Genomic DNA, 23060 nt, shown 5'->3' on the forward strand with positions numbered 1-23060 from the left:
AATAATTTCCCTAAAGTATATGATATGATAGGATTTAGTCTCATACCATTTTGAACAAATGTGTATGTATTTGTTAAGTTAAACGCAAAATGTATAATTAAATTTTATCGCTTCGATTTGTTATAATTTTCATTTAAAATAATTCAAGTTAGAGAGAAAAGAGTTTAACATGTTATTTATTAAATTGTAAACAACCCAGCAGCAATTTACAACCTTAAAATTTTATAGTCAAAATTGACTATCGAATTAAGAACAAACTTAGTTATATGTACTATCATCATATTCTAATTACCAACAAAAGCCTATATTAATGTTAACGTAAATGACGTCATGGCTGATGTTGTATGTTCCCTTGTTTATTATATATTAACTCTCATCAGAATAATATTGAACATAAGCTATTATTGTTTGTGATCACCGAACTTCATAATATATTAAAATTATATACAGTGAATCAATTAGGTAATTAGCCTATGTAAAATTTTATAAATTTTAAGAAAAAACTTTATCTGAACAATTATTTTAAGCAAAGTAAAGCAATATGTTTGTTGTATTCTTTAAGGAAAAAAATAAAATCGTTATATTAATTAAAGAGGTTTTTGATATTCAATTAGTGGAACGTCTTAATTTGGACATTTCTTAACCGATTTATTATCCTCTATACCTATAAGAATTTATCAATATTTGACATGAAATCTATCGTTTCTTTCATTAAATTTCGAAAATAATAAGTAATTTTGAATTGGATACATGATATATTAGATAACTTATGGATTTGGAGCTAGAAAAAGTGTTTTGTGAGGTATAAATCTATATATTATAACAAAAATAATCTGGGTTTTTGGTAACTTTGTATTGATAAACAAAAACTACATTACGGAATCTCCATATATTTGGGTAAATTTTATTTAGAATTGTATAATATTGATTTTTATTCAATAAATCTAACACTAAGTACCATCCTAGCCACTCTAAGTATGGGGACATCACCATATACCACTATAGAACTATTAAATGTTAAAATCTTGATTTTCAACCTCATATTTTAAATTCTTTATTTTATGAATAAGATACAGTAGGCGTATTTGGATCTGGATAGTTATTCTTGAATTGGGTTCGAAATATATAAGTGTATGTATAAGGTGAAAAATATAGCTTTTGTTGACGTTACGGTATGACAACCACCTTTATTTTAAAATATCTAAATTAGGTATTTTTCCTGTACTACACGACAGTTTACTTTACATTGGTTCCAAGCAACCTAAGGTCCGTTTAGAGGTCTAAATTTAAACATAGTGTTCCTCCTAGTTCGTATATAGATTTTGAAAAAGATAAATCAGGAGTCCAACAGTTTTCCTTGGATACAAGTCGCCTCCCTTTGGCAGTTAAAGATTTTGAAAGAGCACTCAGTGCGTTTTTTCCAATAATTCTTTGGATCATTTCATCTATTACTCTGTTTTATATTTTTTAATATTATTGATTAAACATTTCATAATTACATTTTAAGACATTTTCACCCAATGAGGATATGATTTTTGCAAATCGCAATTGAAAAATACTTAACAAACTTCCTTTTAACAATAAAACAATAAATTCCAAAAATAATTTGAAACACCTAATGAAATTAACCCGAATTCTCAATATGCAAAATACTTTATTGACATGCAAATTCTGATGAAAAATAATAAAATACAAAAACAAATGCACCAAAATTTGTATTTTAATATTTTTTCTATTTTTTCCCCATTTTACACAATCTCTATTTTTAACTGAAAAACACATATTTACTTTTTACCTGTTTTTTTTCGAATTTTATTTATGAACAAAAAACAAAATTCTCTTTAAAAAACATAGGCAAAAAACTTAGTTGATTCACTTTATATCTTAATTCTAAAAATCCCTGTTAAGGCATCTACGACAAAAATTCATTTAACATTTTACGGGTAAATTTCAATTTAAAACATCAGTTTAATTACAAAACATTTGTATGTTTTATCAAAAAGAACACATACTTATGTACATTGCAAAATACAACATATGATAAAATTTAAAAAATAGTAAATCAAAATAACATGAAAAATTATAGAAAACTTGTCTCAATAATAGTTGGTTGGAGTAATTTATAGGATGATACGGATAGTTATATCAAGCCATTCAGGCGAGTAAAAACAAAATCATGTTTACCATGTCTATACGAGAACCATAACAAAAAGGAATGTCTGTCCATCCCTCTATGCTGGTCTGGTTCTAACCCCAGAATGGAGTAAATAAAGTAAACTTTACTGTGTGAGAAGATAAAAACACTATAATCATTATTGGCAAAATGTATTTATGTAAATACATACATACATACATACCTACTAAGTACATATGTATGTATCAATGTATCTTTGTAGCAATTCTGTCTGCGTACACATATTGTAGTTATATTTGTATGGATTTGTGCGAATCTGGTTAAATGGATGGTATTTACTGTATGGATGATATTGCAGCTGTTTCGCATTTCCGTTAAATCTATCAGTGAACAAATTGTATCGAGAGCAACATGAATTTATTGCTTCCTTTAACATTTACTTTAAGTGTATTATGTATGTGTGCATGTATTGGGATTAGGATGGCACTATTTGTAGGAACCATAAAGTGCTAATCGAAAGGCATAACCGTATAGCAATTCAAACAGATTTTGTTTTCTTTACCCTTATAGCGGGCTTATGGCAGTCATAAACTGTATTTATAAATGATTTTAAGGAAAAGGTCCTAAAGCTCCTAAAATTGTGTATGGGGTTCTGAATCTCTTTCTACAAAACTGTATTTTCGAAGTTACTTTAGGACTTTTCTTTATTATTGTTGGCATTTTCGGTTGCTAACGATTGCTTAAGTCCTTAAGCAAATTTGCAAAATGTTTTTTATTATATTGGGTCTGACTTCCGATATCTGACGTAGGCTTTTGCACTGGAAGAGACTTACCAAAAGCTTTTTGGGTCTTACATATAGTATGTAGTAGCCTTTCTCTTTGAGTCCGATATCTGACGTTTACTTTTGTACTGGAAGAGATTTACCAAAAACTTTGTGGGTCTTACATATAGTAGTAGCCTTCCTCTTTGAGACCGATATCTGACGTAGGCTTTTGTACTGGAAGAGACTTATCAAACGCTTTGTGGGTCTTACATATAGTAGTAGCCTTTCACTTTGAGTTTGAAGGGCAAGTTAGGAACAATTGCCAATGATATTACAAGGATCATCTATTGAAGTGGGACTGTCCTAATGTGTATGTATACTATATATCAAAGTTTGTTATATATTGACTTGATACTCAGTATTATCATCGTATTACTCGTTCGTATATGTTTAAATCAAAAGTGTGTCCATTTTAAGTGCTTTACATCCAATACAGTTTTAACAAATTATTAATTTCAAAGAAATAAATATAAATAGGTTCGTATCTCTGTATCTTCTTTTGTACATATATTATATTGATATTGTTAAGATTAAATCAAGACTTTTTAGTAAAAGTGTAGAATATTAAAAACAAAACGATGCATAGTTAGCGTTGCATGAAGTGTTGTGATTAAAGCTGACAAACGTTTGAACTATTGAATCTAACAGTAAAAATATGCGATGTAAATAGTATCAACAAGATAAGTAATTTTTTAATATTAAACATGGGAAAAAAGAAGCAAATTTTCTTTAAAATATAATAATATGTAAGATCTTCCTTTTGTTTGTCATATTTTTAGTAAATAAATTTGCTTAAAAATATTAGTAAAATTAGTTATACATACAAATTTGCTAAATTATTATTTTAAGATCTCTAAACTAGAACATGTTTAAAATGTAATAATGAGAACGATTTCTTCACATAAAATTAAACGAAATCAGATTTAATGTTAGTTATTTTGATCTAGAACTTTATACATGGCTACTTACAGACATATGTATGTACATTTTTACATTTTTTATAATTTTTATCTATCTATTTTATTACTTTCTATTTATGTACGATTAACATAGAAAAACAACAGTTTATGTATGAACTTTCGTTTTTGTTTTCAAACTGAGCGTAAAAAATTGTTCTAATTATAACGATCAAAATATTTAGTTCAACATCTTTTCATACAAACATGAACTTATTCAGATATATTCATCGCCTGACTGACTGACACACATAGTTTTGAGGCATAAAATAATTTCTTAGTGAAAATGTAATTAACAAAATATTTGCACAAATTACCATTCATTAAATTAAAACGCACATCGTACTTTTTTAAAAACAAATTTCAAGGGAAAATTTTGTTAAAAAGGTACTTATTAAAAACAATAATTAAGAAAGTATCATCGGTCTTGTCGGACTATAAAACACAATGTACTATAAAGACTAAAATTTAATATTAGTCTAATCTATGGTCTAGTCTATAGCCTAATCTATAGTCTAGTCTATACACCAGTCTATAGCCTAATCTATAGTCCAGTCCATAGCCTAATCTATAGTTTAGTCTATAGTATAGTCTATAGTCTAGTCTATTCTCTAGTCTATACTCTAGTCTATACTCTAGTCTATAGTCTAGTCTATAGTCTAGTCTATAGTCTAGTCTATAGTCTTGTCTATAGTCTAGTCTATAGTATAGTCTATAGTCTAGTCTATAGTCTAGTCTATAGTCTAGTCCATAGTCTATAGTCTAGTCTATAGTCTAGTCCATAGTCTATAGTCTAGTCTATAGTCTAGTCCATAGTCTATAGTCTAGTCTACAGTCAAGCCTATAGTCTAGTCTATAGTCTAGTCTATAGTCAAGTCTATAGTCTAGTCTATACTCTAGTCTATAGTCTAGTTTATAGTCTAGTTTATAGTCTAGTCTATAGTCTAGTCTATAGTCTAGTTTATAGTCTAGTCTATAGTCTCGTCTAGTCTATAGTCTAGTCTATAGTATAGTCTATAGTATTGTCTATAGTATATTCTATAGTCTAGTCCAGTTTATAGTCTAGTCTATAGTAAAGCCTATAGCCTAGTCTATAGTCTAGTCTATAGTAAAGCCTATAGCCTAGTCTATAGTCTATTCTATAGTAAAGCCTATAGACTAGTCTATAGTCTAGTATATAGTTTAGTCTATAGTCTAGTCTATAGTCTAGTCTATAGTCTAGTCTATAGTCTAGTCTATAGTCTAGTCTATAGTCTAGTCTATAGTCTAGTCTATAGTATAGTCTATTGTCTAGTCTGTAGTATAGTCTATAGTCTAGTCTATAGTCTAGTCTATAGTCTAGTCTATAGTCTAGTCTATAGTCTAGTCTATAGTCTAGTCTATAGTCTAGTCTATAGTCTAGTCTATAGTCTAGTCTATAGTCTAGTCTATAGTCTAGTCTATAGTCTAGTCTATAGTCTAGTCTATAGTCTAGTCTATAGTCTAGTCTATAGTCTAGTCTATAGTCTAGTCTATAGTCTAGTCTATAGTCTAGTCTATAGTCTAGTCTATAGTCTAGTCTATAGTCTAGTCTATAGTCTAGTCTATAGTCTAGTCTATAGTCTAGTCTATAGTCTAGTCTATAGTCTAGTCTATAGTCTAGTCTATAGTCTAGTCTATAGTCTAGTCTATAGTCTAGTCTATAGTCTAGTCTATAGTCTAGTCTATAGTCTAGTCTATAGTCTAGTCTATAGTCTAGTCTATAGTCTAGTCTATAGTCTAGTCTATAGTCTAGTCTATAGTCTAGTCTATAGTCTAGTCTATAGTCTAGTCTATAGTCTAGTCTATAGTCTAGTCTAGTCTAGTCTAGTCTATAGTCTAGTCTATAGTCTAGTCTATAGTCTAGTCTATAGTCTAGTCTATAGTCTAGTCTATAGTCTAGTCTATAGTCTAGTCTATAGTCTAGTCTATAGTCTAGTCTATAGTCTAGTCTTTAGTCTGGTCTATAGTCTAGTCTATAATCCAGCTGTTAATTAAGTTTGATTTTTTTAGTGGTATTTATTAGGGTATTCAAACGATTAATCGTCGATCGGTTAATCGATCAATTTTTGACGATTAATAACTCGAATAAATGAAAATTGACAAATTTCAAATAACGAATAACCCGAATAATTTATATCAAGTAACCGATTAAGAAAAACTTATTTTACATAAATTGCTTTATATAGAAGAGATTTTCACATGAAAATAAATAATTTCTTATATTTGAGATAAAAATTAATAGAATTGAATTTAATGTAGTGGAAAATTATAATTTTGTTGGTAATTGGAAGAAAAATATTGCACAAAAGAAATAATTATTAGAACAACATACATTCATTTGCTTTTTATTCGATTAACCGAATAATTTGAATTATTCGTCCAACTTAAAAACTCAAATAATTATTTGTCGAATAAACCGAATAAGACAAAAACTCGAATAATTGAATACTCTAGTATTTATACTATCCTAAATCTGAAGATTTCTAGCGGTTTTGTAACAATACATGACCGGAAATGGTCATGTATTGCTACAAGATGTATTTAAAATTGGCAACACAATTTCTTAAGAACAATTTCTTAGGAACAATGAAAGGAAAATCGTAATGAAAAATGTCTAGGTAATAGAAACTAACACTTTTTTAAAAAAAAAAAAAAAACAACAGTTTTTTAAAAAAGAAGCATACGACAATAGAATTAGTAATATAAATTCTCCTTTCAACCTTAATAACATCGAGGTCCGATTTCGATTATTTGTAAATTATAACTGTTATTTCACAAGATTGTTGTACATTAGTTTTCTGTTGTTGTATTTATTACTTACATGAACACATTCGACTTATACTCGACTCACTGCAGTGATGTAGGGTACAAAGAGTAAATGAAATTAAGCTTCAAGTTCATACAATATTCAGTTACTTATAGCCATATAAATGTTAAGTGTTATTTGTAGCATCTTTATATATACAAACATTTTTGTGGTAACGCAGAAATATAATAATTAAAAAACGTAAAAGTAAAAAGTCATTACCGAACCAAGTGCAAGTGAAAATTCTCATTAATATAAAGTAAAAACAACATATTTTCAAATAAAAACCTACAAACAATAGTTGGTTTGAAGAATAAAAAAACTCTTAATAATATAAAAAAATCTACTTACGTTTTTCTTTTTCCTCTTTTTTTCAATGAAGGTAAAAGTTTTTTTTGTTTGTGTAGCTGTAAGTATATGTCGGTATCTGTTTTAATTTGAAACCTTAGACATTTACATAAAATCACTGGCATTTCAATTTAACAACTTTGTGTATTTTTATACCCAACATCAAAAAAGATGGGGGTATATTGTTTTTGTCATTCCGTTTGTAACACATTGAAATATTTGTCTAAGACCCATAAAAGTATATATATTTTGGGTCCTTATTAGATTCTAAGACGATCTAGCCATGTCCGTCCGTCTGTCTGTCTGTCTGTTGAAAACATGATAGAGTCCTAACGGAAGTGGCTAGCGAGCTGAAATTTTGCACAATTACTAATAGTTGATGCAGTTTGTTTGGTATTGAAAATGGGCAATATAAGTCCACGATTTCGCCTAGCCCCCATATAAGGCCCCCTTTAGAAAATGACATTATCGCCCATAAATGACTAACAAAAGCATCAATAGCGGTGTAATTCGGCACAAACATGTTTTATGGGGACATAAATCTTTTCGTAGAATTTTATAAGGATCGGTCAATAATTGACCCTACCCCCATACAAAGTCCCCTTCAGAAAATGACTTTTTCGCTCACAACTGTCTAAGACAATCATCAATAGTGGTGCAGTTTGGCACAAACATGTTTTATGGTGACATAAATCTCTTCGTAGAATTTCAAAAGGATCGGTCCATAATTGACCCTACCCCCAAATAAAGTCCCCTTCAGAATATGACTTTATCGCTCATAACTGGCTAAGAGAATCATCAATAGCGGTGAAATTCGGCACAAACATGTTTTGTGGGAACGTTCATCACTTCGTAGAATTCTATAATGATCGGTTCATAATTGACCCTACCCCCCAAATAAAGTTCACTTCAGAAAATAACTTTATCGTTCATAACTGGCTAAGAGAAGCATCAATAGCGGTGAAATTCAACGTAAATCTGTTCGTAGATTTCTTTAAGGATCGGTCCATAATTGACCCTATACCCCATATAAAGTCCCTTTTAGAAAATTACTTTATCGCCCATTATCTTTGTAGAATTTTATAAGGATTGGTCTATAGTTTACCCTATCCCACCTATAAGGTCCCTTTCAGAAAACGACTTTAATGCTCATATCTACCTTAAGAAGCATATATACTTATATAACAATAATATTCGACATAAAAAAGTTTTATAACAACTAAAATCAGTTTCTTAAATTTTATAAGGATGGGTCCATTATTGTCTAACCCCTCAAATAAGATCCCCTTTAGACAATGAATTCATTGCTCATTACTACAAAATTCTACATAAACAAGTTTCGTGCGATCCAAAATCTCCCTATCAAATTATAAGGATCGATCCTTATTGAAAGTGGGAATATCAGTTCACGTTTTCGCCTAGCCCTATTATAAGGCCCCTTCAGAAAATAACTTTATAGCTAAGAATTGTATCAATAGCGGTGAAATTCAACATAAACATGTTTAATGAGAACTTAAATCTTTTTTTTTATAAGGATAGCCCAATTATTTGTGCTACCCTCCCATATAAGGTCTACTTGACTTTAATGCTCATATCTGATCATAACATATATATAAAGCAATAAAATTCGACATAAAAAAGTTTTATAGGAACTAAAATCATTTTCTTATTATGGCATGGCCGACCATATGATACCCTACACCATGAGTATATTTTTACAATTTTTACTTTTATAAAATTTTTATTTTTTGTAAAGAAACTGTTGAATATTACCATAATTCCAAAATATTTAAGCCATTTATTGATAAAAAAAACTGAAATTTCTAAATGAGGCTTTATATAGGTCAAATATGGGCCGATCCTCGGTAAATTTGGGAAAAGGATATATTTCTAAATAACAGTTAGTTTTGTTGAGTTTCATTGCGATACAAATGGTTACAAGTCAATTTTAGACGTTTAAGTCATTTTTTGAAGGGGGGTTTGTATGGCTGCTAGGGTCAAATATAGGCCGATCCTTACGAAAATCTGCAGTATCATTTATACTTATATAAAACTTATTTGTGCCAATTTTTAAAGAGATAGCAGAATATTTGACGTAATTATAGCATAAAATCGGGAGGTACGGTTGTATGGGGGCTAGGTGAAATAATGAACCGATTTCAACCATTTTCAATAGGCTTCGTCCTTGTGCCAAAAAACATGCTGGGTCCAAATTTCATCAAATTATCTTGAAAATTGCGGCCTGTACCTTGCGCACAAGGTTTACATGGGCAGCCAGCCAGCCAGCCGGACAGACGGACGGACGGACATGTCTTAATCGACTCAAAAAATGATTCTGAATCGATCGGTATACTTTAAGGTGGGTATTGGACCAATATTTTTGTATGTTACAAACATCAGCACAAACGTATAATACCCTCCCCACTATAGTGGTGTAGGGTATAATGAATGATTTGATGCTGGGTATATAAGATTCGGCATGGCCGAATATAACACTCTTAGTTGTTATTCGTCGTCTTCTTTTTTTGCAAAAAGAAAAGCTGAAAGAATTGTTAAATCTGACACTTTTACCCTTAAATACATTCATTCATTCATTCCTCATGTATATTTTCTTCAATCTAGTCTACACATATTTACATGAATACAAAAAAAAGTTTATGAGTATTTTCGGTACGTTTGTTAGTTAGTATTGAATAGATTATTATACTGTGATATATTTGAGCAGAGTTTGACTATAAATTATAACTTCATAACATTCAAACCTTCATACACCATCGGTTTTACTTGATTATGCTTGGGAAGAAGAGAACAGAAGGCAAATCTTAAGACTGCTTTTCCAACAAGTCCTACGACTTCACGTTGAAAACTATCAGGGCTAATGATAATGAAAGTACACTAAATATTATCTGACATAGCAATGAGAACTACTCTCAAAAACTGGTCAGTGTAAATCTAAAATTATTTTCATAAAGTTGAGTATCAAATAAAACGAAATTATGTTTGCGATTTTTATTTCTTAAAATTTAGTCATTTCACTAATGTATTTTTTAAGTTTTATCTATGTAAACAAAATTCAGTCAATAGTTAAGATTAAAATAATAGCAGTTTTATAATTATTGTTATATTTCTACAAAATGTAGCTCTGTAGAAATTTTGCATAATACGTTTGTGCTGACATAACTATAATAAAGTGACTGGAATACATTGTACAAAAGTTTTGAATATTTGTACTACTTACTTACTTACTTACTTACTTACTTACTTACTTACTTACTTACTTACTTACTTACTTACTTATTTACTATTTTTATCTTCTCTACTGTATATTTATTTACATGTTCATGTAATAATTCATGCATGTGAATTAAACAAAAAAATATATGTTTTGTATCAAAAAAAAGTTTTTATAAAATTTTATGTTTTGATATTGCTGTTATTGTTAATGTAGTTGTTGTTTTTATTGCAAGTAAGTATTTCAACTAAATATTTTTATTGCAATCTACGTGAAAAACAACCAAGCAACTTTCGAAGGAGTCAGTGTGTTCGTTTTTAAATAATTCATATGTATTTTTTAAAAATTTTTACTCAAAAGTTTGACTCATTTTGTACATTTGTGCCCTCTGTCAGACAGAGAAGAACTGAATAACGCAATCTTGGAAAATGGTTATTTATATATCATAATTGTAGAGAAAACATATACATATGTGTATGGCCAAATTCAACTTTGTCATCAACATTAATTAAACTGTTACTGTAACCCCGAACTGCAGGGTTCTGTTTATTTACATTTGCAACAACTGCAACACAAACATACGAAAACAAATTTAATGCGAAAAAATGAGGTTTTGAGTAACAAGGCCATATTTGAAAAAAGAAATAACACAGAAAAAATGAAGGAAAAAATATGTACTTATTATGTTAAATAGTTATAATGGAAAAAAGTATAACATTTTTATAAATAAAAACAAAATCTACATACTAATATGTAGTCATACAACACACTTATAATTTGATATGATTACATGTATACATGAATGCATGTATATATTTTTATCAAAGAAAATTCGATGTTTACACATTGCTACTAAATTAGTTCAATAAAGCGCGTAATAGCTCCGCAACAACAGTTTAAAAAAATCGAAAAATTAAAAATTTTTTAAATTTTATTTATTGAAATATAAAACACACTCGTAGAATTAGGTAGAAAAAGGAGTATTTAAATAAATCTTTTAACATTTGATCTTATATTAAAGTCTAAAAATGGGGTATAGCCTGAGAATTAAGAGAAATCTGGACTAAAACTCTTGAAAGACCTGTGAATAATATTATTTCTTATCATTCGGGATTTATACACCTATACAAACCAAGAATAGATTTTCTGAAACAGAGAAGTATTCAGGTGGAGTTCTAAGTTTTCTGAAGACTAACTACTATTAACTTTCTGTATATAAATTGAGACGGAGTATGTTTTCGGTCGGCACATCTAATAAATATCTTTAAATTCATTAACACGTTACTCATAGAGAGACCTAGTAAGTCCAGGTATTAATAATCCGAGAATATACAATATTTAAAGACATCCTGGGCACGATTCCTTGATGAATGACATCCATCACACATCATGGTGTATTGCATTCCCGGGGTAAAAAGGTGCTATCAGTACCTCCAGTCGGCCGGCATTTTTAACTAGTGATGTCAAATACATACTTGTCTTTTGATGATTTCACATGGGGTCGGACCAGAACACCCCCAGCAAAATCTTTTCATACCCGGTAAGTAGGCAAGTAATATTGGAGAAAAGTGTAAGTAGTTACTATTTTGGTGAATAACTACTTATTTTTGTTCGACGATGGCCAAAAAATAACTGGTTACAAATCTGGTTTACACTTATTTTTCATGTTTGCTATTCTATTCTCTCACTTAATGCCCCATTTAAAAAAAGTTTTACCATTCTATCTTGAATAGTTTTCACACAAATGTAAATATCATCATTTCTTGAAAAAACTTCCAAAATCAACTACTGTTAAAAACACTAACTAATTCCTTATTAGACATACACTATAGACAATTGACTACAAATTCCATTCAAAAAAATCAATTTGTTTTATTAAAAACGACAACTCATTACCAAGTAATTTATGAAATAACTACATATCCTACAATACTCATTACCAAAATTTGAAAACATTTTACTGGGTCGTAGTACTAGATAGTACTACGGGTGGCCACTTGACTGCAATGCATTGTTGTGACAAGTCAGTTGGATGAAGTTCCTTCGGGATCTACCTAATGGCTGTGGCTTATACCCAAATTTGCTTGGTTTAAAGATTGATACATAGTGAAATATAAATTTTTGGGAAACGTTGCCGCATATATTTTCTAGGAGCGGTTCTTACCACAGGGCAAGATTGTGGTCTGAGCTGATAATGCAACGATTGGATGGAGTAAGATATAAAATCGGATACTTGTATCTGATGAACGAGAGGTATCCTAAGTTGTTTATATTGAGATGTCGGAAAGAAGTAAGTAGTGGTGGTTGAAGTGTCGGTAGAGCTGTTTGAAACGTTGTTAATTTATCGGCGATCTTCCTTCATCGCTGATTATGTTGGAGTGTATTTTAGGCATGTTCAACTTATTACAGTAAGTCCTTGTGGCCAATGAAATAAGTTTGTGAAAAAAATATATATCTGTGTTTTCAAACCACCAATTATATTCCCTGGGTGCTTTTTGTTGAAACAACAAAAGCCATCTCAGTAGTGTGATGAGAATGTTCGTAGATGCATGGCATTCCTTATGGAATCAATAGGATATTTTCACCTGATGTTTGGTGTTTTATCGGCTCTATCCAGTCATTGCCTTCTCCTTTGTGGGGGTTAGATTGAGCTTAATTCATGATACCTGTACTGTGTCATTTGGTCTTCGTCTAAACCAATCGGTGCTTTCAATAAAACCGATCATGTTTATTAGTGACACGTCTCTAAGACAGTCTAGATCATGGAAAAGAGTGTTACCAAGATGGTGTAGCCTGTGCTCTTGTAAGGCTTGGCAGTCACATAGGGGGTGTTGTACTGATTACACTTTATCCTCGTATCATACAATGCCCAGTAATTATACCAGTTAGAAGTCTAATCGAGTTCTTACTATGAGAAAAGAAACTCCTTGTCCTAACTGTTGCTAGAGTGGGCTAGAGCATTATCAATATTCTACAAGTGGTCATATTTGATCACCTAAATTTCGTTTCATTTAGTATCAATATTCTACAAGTGGTAATATATTACCACCTGAATTTGGGAAGATACTTATTATGACTTATTTACCGGTTGATGCCCGAAGACTTAGGGTGAAACCCATTTAAACAACTTTAGATAATATGAAGTTGTTTAAAAGGGTTAAAGTCAGAATACAGTTGCTAACGTTATCTAAAGAGTTAGTGTAGATCAGCTTAAGGACTGCAATCCTGAAGAGAATTTTTGCACATTTGCCTAGATCCTTTTACAACAAAATAATGGATACATTTATTTTCCATCAGTATTGATTAAGAAAATTTTACATATATACACATGTACCTAAAACAGTAAATATTACACTAACACGTGATACTTTTAGCTCAAGGACAAACCATATTTATTTTGGATTTAATAAGTTGATGAATTTACATAATTTCAACCGTTAGTAGAAGTAATAGTGATCAGAGTAACTATAAATAGAGCCATAATTGCACAATGATTAAATGTCAAACCACTTTTCTTTTCATAATAAATATTAAAAAAATTACAACAAAAAAATAAATAAATAATTCAAAACATTCCAATGGAAAAGAAAAACCAACAATCAAATAAAAGAAACATTTAATAAAGTCAAAAGCTGCAGTAAAGTCAAAAAGCTTGCATGCAACATGCAAAAGCGAAGCCATAATACAATTCAAGCAATGATTGCAATGCAATTCCTAAATAAACAATTGCAATAAAAACAAAGACTGCAACTTAAAAATTAATTTATTTCTTTATTTTCTTGAGTAAAAAATAATTTATTAATAAAAAAACAAAAGTGCAAAAGTATGTATATAATTTTTCTTTAACTTTCATCAATGAAAGTTTAATTTGTTGGCTGTTTGTTGAAAGATCGATCGATCGTTTCATATTTCTTGTTATATATAAAAATAAATCAAACTATAAAAAAACTAACAAATAATCAGCCAACAAGGTTATTGTAACCTTTAAATGAAGGCATTATGCCAAACTGAAATTTGCTCTGCTATTGAAATCAATTTTCAAAATTTAATTCAGTTTTATAACAAATGAAAAAAATGTAGAAAAAACATCAATAAAGAAAATAAATTGGCAAAAACATTAGTTTGTATTGACTATGAGTTTTTGGGTGTGTAAGTGTTTTTGTTGTATCAACTAACGTCTTTGATTGATTGTTGATTTATACAAATAAAGTGCTTAACAAGTTACTAATTGCTTAACAACTTTTGGTATCTCTAATAACTGTTATTAGTTAGCTTTTGGCCAATAGTTGTTGCAACTTGCAAGTTGAAATGTTTAAGATATGTTTTCATGTGTGTGTGTGTTTTGAATGTCGGCAATAACAGAAAATTATCAAGCTACTTTATTTAGCAGATTTTAAAACGCCCAATATTTAGAATTTATGTTTAGAATTAAGTTTGAACTTCAAGGATGGAAAATGCAATCCTATTGCACTACTTTTTCTATATTATAATAAGTTCCCAATGGTAAATATCTGGTGGTCTTCTAATCACAGGAATTTCAGATGGTTCCTTTATCTATTTCGCTTCTCATGATATTTACCTTAACTTAAAAGTTATTTCAGAAGACCTCTGTTACCACTTTTAAGAGACACACATTAGACACTTCCTTCTTTAAAAAGGGCGTTAGGAATTGTTTTTCATGATTAACACCTTAATATGAACATCTTTTGTAGGCTTGGTATTCCTGTGTAAAAAATTCGACAGTATGCAATGTAAATTATTAACCTTGTGTCTTCAAAAATCGCCCAAAGACTAGTTCATGGCCTGTTCCGAAGAATAATAGTCAGTCGACAACTCAATGCACTTTTGACTAGTCCATATACTTGTAAAATGTCTATAGACTAGTAACTTGGCTCTTCATTTTTATTGTTGAACAGAAAAAGATTATAATTTCATAGATATTCCCGTTTAAGACCTAAGAAGCTTAACATATAGCGATATCGACTTAAGATGCTTCAACGACCCAACACAAAAATTTAGCTGTCGGTAATTAGGTGGCGTGTCATAATATCCATAATAACATTCCAAAGAGCGCCATAGTGTATATGTACGTTGTGAAAATTTTTAAAAATGATTTTGTGTCTATGAGTATTATCTAATACGGAACTCACCCGCCCGTATACCTTGAGTAAGTTTGTAGTATATTGTTTTCGTATGAGTGTGTTGAATGGTAATACCGTTGATTTTTCCATTTTTGTCCAGGTAAGTTCAGAGAATACTCGGTTCATAACAGATTAACATCTCGGACGTTAAGCAACGGAGCTCAAGTACATAATGCACTTCTGCATAAAATTGTCTATGGGCATTGTGACACATTTAGAATTTAGGAAAGGGACACTCCTTACCCAAAAATAATTGCTGCCAAAATTTTGTGTATATTGCATTTTGGATTTCTTTTAGAAAGTATCCGGACATAAATTGTCATAATGACATGGACACTATGACTCAATTTAATGTGTTAACGTCCATGAACATTATGCCACTGGACATTATGATACGCCACCGATAATTATTTATATTTCAAACGGATGAATCTATGTTTTTTTATATATTCTTATTTTGTTTTCATACTAAAAGTCACAACACCCCTATTATATAGTACTTTTTATACCCTATACCACCTTAGTGTTGAGGGTGATTATGTGCTGATGTTTGTAACATACAGAAATATTCGTCCTACACCCAACTTAATGTTTACTAATCGTAAAATATACTAATCGCTTGGAAACGTTCTCTTAATCGATTAAGCTATGTCCGTCTGGCTTGCTGCATGTCCATATAAACCTTGTTCACAAGGTACAGGTCGCCATTTTCAAGATAATTAAATGACATTTAGCACACATTATTTTTTGGCTCAAGGACGAAGCCTATTGAAAATGGAACAAAAAGTTCCATTATGTCGCATAGCCCCTTACAACCGAACCCCCGGGTTCTTATGGAACTTTGAGCTCATAATTAAGCTAAATGTTATATTATGTCAACAAAAGTCGACAAAACTCAGTTTTATTAAACTTTTAATGACACTATCGAGATTTGTAATGATCGGGCCTCATTTAATCCTAGCCCCCAATCAAACTCCCCTTGATGGTCAAAATTCACATGTAAACACTAGTAACTCTTTTAAATTTTACATAAATAGCTTTGAAGTAGACGTAAATTTCTCTACCAAAATTTATTAGGATATGCCCATATTTTCCCCTACTCCCCTATGAGCTCTCTTGTAAAAAATTATTTTTTCTGTCAAAAATAAGTTAAAATATTCCGAAATAAATTTAAAAAACAAATCAAATGCTTTATTTTCTTTAATAATCCCAATTTTTGACATACTGACTGGTGTAGGGTATCGTATGGTCGTCTAAGGCCGACTATACATAGTTGTTTGATTTAGCAGTTAACATTCAATATAAGAATTTATTCAAGAAAAAAAATACAAAGAAGAAATAAGCGCCAAACCCACACTCAATTATAATGATGATGGTGCCTGCAGTGAAATACATATAATTTTTTTCCTATTTGCTCCAACTAAACCTCGCATTATTTAGCAAAAGACAACAATAAAATCTTATGGTAATATAGAAAAGCTTTTAAACTAAAACTATTAAAATAATCAACAGACAAAACCCCTAAATAAGATTATTCCATTCATTCATTCAGTTCCACTCAAACTGTTGCAAACGAGAAAATATATAGCGGACATTATAAAAAATTGACCTCTGTGACAACATGTTTAGTAAACAAACGGTAGTAAAGTTTAACATTTTTTCTATTTATTTTGAACTGCAGCAACAACAACAACAACAATAATAATAAAAACAATAAAAAATACCACAACAATTACAATAAGAAATGAAAAATATTGTAAATGGAAATGAAAATTACATGTGCAACTTACTGTGTGCAACTAGATCAAACTTAAACTTTAATACATGCAACATTTATAATTCCAGCAACGAACAATAGTACAATACAACAAACAGCTCTTACAACAGTCAACATTTATTTGTTAAACACATTTTTAGCATTAAACTACTACACTAGACTACACATTATCATTTATGGCCTTTGGTAAAAAAAAGTAAAAATTGTAACATTGTAGCAACATGAATAAAATACCTACAACTAAAAGATTCAAAACGAAAATTATTTAAGAAATTGTAAAATAACTAATTCTTTAAGTAAATTTATGACTGCTTGGAAGTTTCTGATCCTGCTCTCTTTGGGGTCAATGAAACGATTCCACTTGAAAGTTAGTCTTGTGATTAGGAAACCTCAATTTCATCAGATGGTATAACGTTGTCACTCCATTTGTAGTTTCTGAAATATAATAAATTCTATAAAATAAAGTCCTAAGAGATAAGACAGTCGATTTAGTCAAACTGTCGGTGCATGTTGAAATCAGTTTTTAAATGACGACTAATATCCTGAGGATACTTATCGTCAAAAATGAAAATATTGGTCTATAAATGGCGGAGATAAGAGCACATTTTGAAACATTGCATTGTTATATATTTTTTTATTATTTTTCTAGAGTTTTGCATATATATAAGTATGTAATTAAAATACTAATCGAAATTGTGTCAACAACTTAAACCTAGACCCTATATAGGGTGCCCTTTCAAAAATCTTTTAGCTCGTATTTAAAGCCTCCTCGGTCATTCCGCAAATGTACTTTTAATCCTTGTCCGTTACAAGTGGCTGATCTATTTAATTCCACATCGGTTAAGGGCCGTAGGAGGCTTTTAATACTTCTAAACTTATCCATATATCCAAAATTAAACAAAATTAAAAACAAATTAAAAGAATAAATTATTTAAAATATCTGACACAACAGTAGTCATCATCGTCATCATCATCATGGTTGATAAATATTTTACATTGTATCTGAATGCAATACAATAAAATTTTCCTTCTGTAACTTTTTCGTATCTGTTGGAACAAGTCTTTCTTTTTTGGATTTCTTCTCCAGCATTTTTAAATATGAATTTATGAATGTATGTATGTAGTAGTATGTACTTATGTGTAGCCATGTCGTTTTGTAGGCAGACAAATTGTTAAGAGTGGCATAAATAAATGTTACAATTTTCTTAAGTTTAAACTTTTTAATGCAAATCTCTTTATAACAACATAAATGCTCTAATTATAATTAATGTTATTTCTGTTATTTTTCCTGCTGGTTTACATTTATTTGCATTAGTGCAAAGGAGAATAGGAAAAAAAAGCAACAACCATTGAAATGTGTGTCAGTGTTAAATCAGTGCCTCCTAATGGCCATTTAGGTGACACAATGTATTTTTCTTTATTCCTTGACAATTGGTTTTTGTTGCTTGTCTACTCGTGTGTGTGAGTGTTTTATTTTATTTTCCTGTTAACTTAACAAAAGGTGCAAGTTAATTGTCACAAAACCGTTGATTTGACCTAATTTTAAGGATTTCTTTTTTTTTACTGATGTTTGGTTTACCAATTTCTTATGTTTTAATGACAGAAACATCTATTCGTTTTACCGTTTTAATGACAAATTGTCTTGATTTTAATTTAATTTAAATTAGTTTAAAAAGTAATTCCAATCATGAAGTAGGTGAACGATAATAAACTTAACTTTTTGATGTAAAAAAATAAATGAAATGATTTTTGAGAAGTATCGCCTTTGAATTCAATAAAGACCAATAGTTTTGATATTCTCTATATTTGTCTTACATATATACATATATACATATTATTTTATTATATAAAATAAATCAACATGTTATTGTAAATAGCTATTAACTGTTTATTATTTCCCTTTATTTTCAGCTTGATTACTCTCTTTTTATTGGGGTAAGTTTTTGATATAAAAATAGTTTATTATTTTCAATTTCTATATCAATAGATGGTCAAAAATAAAAATAAAAAAATATCTAAATTCAAAATATTTCTTAAAAATAAGTGCTAAGTGATTTCTTTAAAGATTCCGATATATCTACACAGAAAATTATTACAGTGTAAATAAACATAATAGGGACAAATGTTGCTAGTGTTGGACCATCTGCTATCTACTTAAGTTGAAAAAATTCAGATTATAAACTAAGGCCCTGCACAAGACAACAATTATGCGACAATTTTTTTTTTAAACATATCGTGTGTGCGATCATAAGCATTTTTTTAGCAAAATGTCGCATTTTTGTTGACTTGTTGACCAAAAAACTGGAAAAATAACAAATATGGAAAAAAGTGGAAAAAATCCCCGAAAACTAGACAACATTTCAATAGACAAACAGAGTAAAGTAGAATATCTGGCGAACAATAAGGTAGTAGACCACGCAATCGCTTCAAAGGGCAAACAATAGAGAGCGTGAGCTGCGAGTTCTGCATTGACGTGATGTTGATGAGGTTGACATTTTGCCTTAAAGTCCACAATTTGTTATTTTGTCCGTTGTTCAGAATTTCAGCTCTCTGAATTTAATAAAAATTTCACAATTTATATGCTCTTTAAGTAAATCCGCACATCCAATTTTGTATAGTTTTGTCCGTAATCCTGTTTGTCCACTTAAAATATGTACCAAAAAACTAAACTCAGACATGCTCTTTTTAAAGACGTTTCTCGTTCACTCTGTGGTAATACCCACTGTTTCATTTTTCGAGAGGCCTTATAGGATTCTCTCACCCTTATTTTTAATCTGGCCTTTATTGCGTCAAATAGTTTTGCTCTCGCCCTTATTTTTAATCCGGCCTTTATTGCGTCAAATAGTTTTGCGTTCGTCATGTTCATTACCTTGAGCCCCTACCTTTAAAGCAAGTAAAATCCCAAAATACGACAAAAACATACATATGTTTTTGAATACAAAAAAATTGGAATTGGTCAATATTCAATGCGTTCACTTTTATTAATAGGATCAGAGAACAAGGATTTACCTTAATATAAACGAGATCTAGGATTGGACAGTATTAAAAGAACACTTAAACGTAAAGGTTTAAAATACTTCAGACTCCATCGAAGCCGGTAAAAGATATTTATAATCAAATTGGAAAATATTCGTGACATTGCTGAGGTACCTTTTAGGACAGAATAATTTTTAATGTCGAAATGAAAAAGACATAACCAACAATGCAGAAAAGTGTCCATTTGCTTATGTTGTATGGAGAAACCCTGAATAACAGTGGAGATTCGCATTCTTGAGAAGATTCTTCGCAGAGGAACCGTCATTGTCGTATGATATGGATATAAATATATATGCCACACTGTAAATTGTTAACCGTTTACCATTCAATCTCAAATATGGTAAAAGACCTAATTTTCAATTGTACCGCTGTAGAACATGAAGTGAAATGTAAACAACGAACATATAAATAAATAGTAACAAATTAAGAATGGAAATTTTTGTTTATAAACAAATTAACAGAAAAAACATAAATAATTTAAATTTTTTATAGGAAAAAACGAGTACAAACTTACATGTAGGTAGATGTTATTTAAGTATTTTTTTAACAATTAAAAAAAACTTAAGAAAATAAGTTCTTAAAATGTAGTGAAAGTAGAAATTTCTTTTGATTTTAATTAAATTTTTTTTCTTACAGCTGATTATCAGTTTAAAGTCATTTCGTTAAAAAAGAAATTAACCTTGTTTGTTTAAAATTTAACGGTTGCGATTACTTAATAAAATAAATTAAAAACCAAATTAATGTTAATTGCCATACATATAACAATTAAATAAAATTTGTTTACTAAATTTGACTTGTTTGGTAATAATAAAGAAAAAGAAATTAAAAATTAAGGAAAATAAAATTTATTTCGAAAATAAAATTATACTTATCAATTGTGTTTAAGAAATTAAGGAAATCATTATTAATAGCATCGTTTTAATAAAGATTTAATTTTTTCGGGTTTGAGAATTCAATTTATTATTATAGTTGTTTTGAGATTTTGTATATTTTTGGCTTTTTGATTAAATGGAATTTAATTACGGGTTTTCCCACCTTAACAATGATGACAAAGTATAAATACTCTATGAAATCATGCTAAAATAGAGATGATACATTATTAAGTAGGTAGAAGTCGACATGGGAATACCCTATTGTTTATATAAAAACAAGTTAAATGGAATCCTTGTTAAAGTTATCATAGAACCAAATATCAAACAAAACTTATAAATTGAGTAGTGAAAAATACCCATAAACAAACGTAGTTGCCTACCAACTCCCTAAAGGCTAAAATAATCAAAGGTATAGAAATAAAAGGTCTAGATTCAATTACACAAATTTCTAACATTTCAACTGTAAAACAGACTCTAGCCCGAGAACATCTATCCCAAGTCACATAAACTTATGATTTCTCCTCCATACGGGGTTGTCAACGTTTGATGTCACAATAAATTATGATGTCTCCTCTCTAGAGGTTTGTTAACGTTGGTATTAAGGTTAGGGCTTGGCTACATATTCCTTGCATATGCTTACCCACCTTCTACTCTCCGACACTACCACTAACTGCTTGAAGATGGAATACTGAAGATTAAGCTTCGAAATAAGTCTAAAACAAATTGGTTACTGTCAACGGACTTACTAGGGAACCGTTATTTAGGATATATTCCCTGATTGAATCGTTCGTGGATAGTTGTCCTCTACGAGATACAAGATCAACCTGGGAAAGAAACCTGGAAAATGTGCTAAGACGAATGATGGGCATATGAATGGGACAGTGAAACTTTTTTTTTTTATTATATTAAAAGTAGATCTATTACATAAAAAGTATATCTAAATATCTTGCGATATTATTTGGATATAACTTAAAAATAGTCACTGATTGGAAAATTCTATGACTGACTTCCATAAAATGACATTTTTATACTCTTCACCTTCGTGAGAGGGGTATATATAAGTTTGTAATTCCTTTTGTAATTTCTATAATATAATTTTCCGATCCTATAAAGTATATATATTCTGGATCCTTATAGATAGCGGAGTCGATTAAGTCATGTCCGTCTGTCTATCTGTCTGTGTGTTTCTTGAAATCAGTTTTTAGAGGAATTTTCAATAATTCTGTTAGATACGCTTTCGGGAAGATCGCTATTTAAAATCAGCAAAATCGGTCCATAAATAACGGATAACCTCTGAAAATTTCATCTAAATTGCAAACAACAAAAACAAAATACATAATCATACAGTAAATTTTGTTATTGTAAGTACTCTGTTTATAAAAACAAGGCAAAGCAAGAGCAGCAGAGCAAGAGTAGCAAAGCAAAAGCAGCATTAGCGTGTTGTTTTTGATTAGAAACATTAAATTAAGTATGTGGAGCCTGGCTTAAGTTAGAGGGTATAAAAGGAACTTTTTGGCACTTTTTCGTTTTTCAAAAGGTACTATTTGAATATTCTATAATAATGAAGCTAGGAACATAAAATGAAGTATGTAGATTCAGAATTAGGTGAGAACACACAGCCCTAAATAAGTGATTTGAAAGAAGAGTTTTGTTTAAACACACCATGGTGAAGGGTATATAAGATTCGGCACAGCCGAATATAGAACTCTTACTTGTTAAAAATAGGACTTACTTGGGAATCGTTTAGGTGAGGGCACTTGACCTAACAAACATTTATAAGTGCCTGGTTGGGATCTTCGTAGAATAAACAAGTAAGAGCTCTATATTCGGCTGTGCCGAATCTTATATACCCTTCACCATGATGTGTTTAAAGCCTTTTGTACCTTTTGAAGAACGAAAAAGTACCAAAAAGT

At 30.0% G+C, this 23060-nt stretch overlaps 1 protein-coding gene across 8 annotated transcripts in view; it reads left to right on the forward strand.

Moving 5' to 3' along the window:
* Positions 1-23060, forward strand: part of LOC111686473 (putative uncharacterized protein DDB_G0277255) — a 252866-nt gene that overhangs the window by 56564 nt on the left and 173242 nt on the right. For 6 of the 8 annotated variants that reach the window (XM_046955042.1, XM_046955041.1, XM_046955044.1 and 3 more), the window contains one exon: positions 19151-19174. The exons of the other annotated variants lie outside the window; for them this stretch is intronic. The gene's annotated coding sequence lies outside the window, so the exon portion shown is untranslated. The remainder of the gene's footprint in view (positions 1-19150; positions 19175-23060) is intronic. 8 annotated transcript variants of the gene reach the window in all.

The sequence above is a fragment of the Lucilia cuprina genome, chromosome 6 (assembly GCF_022045245.1).
Source record: "Lucilia cuprina isolate Lc7/37 chromosome 6, ASM2204524v1, whole genome shotgun sequence".
In the NCBI taxonomy this organism is placed as follows: Eukaryota; Metazoa; Arthropoda; class Insecta; order Diptera; family Calliphoridae; genus Lucilia; species Lucilia cuprina.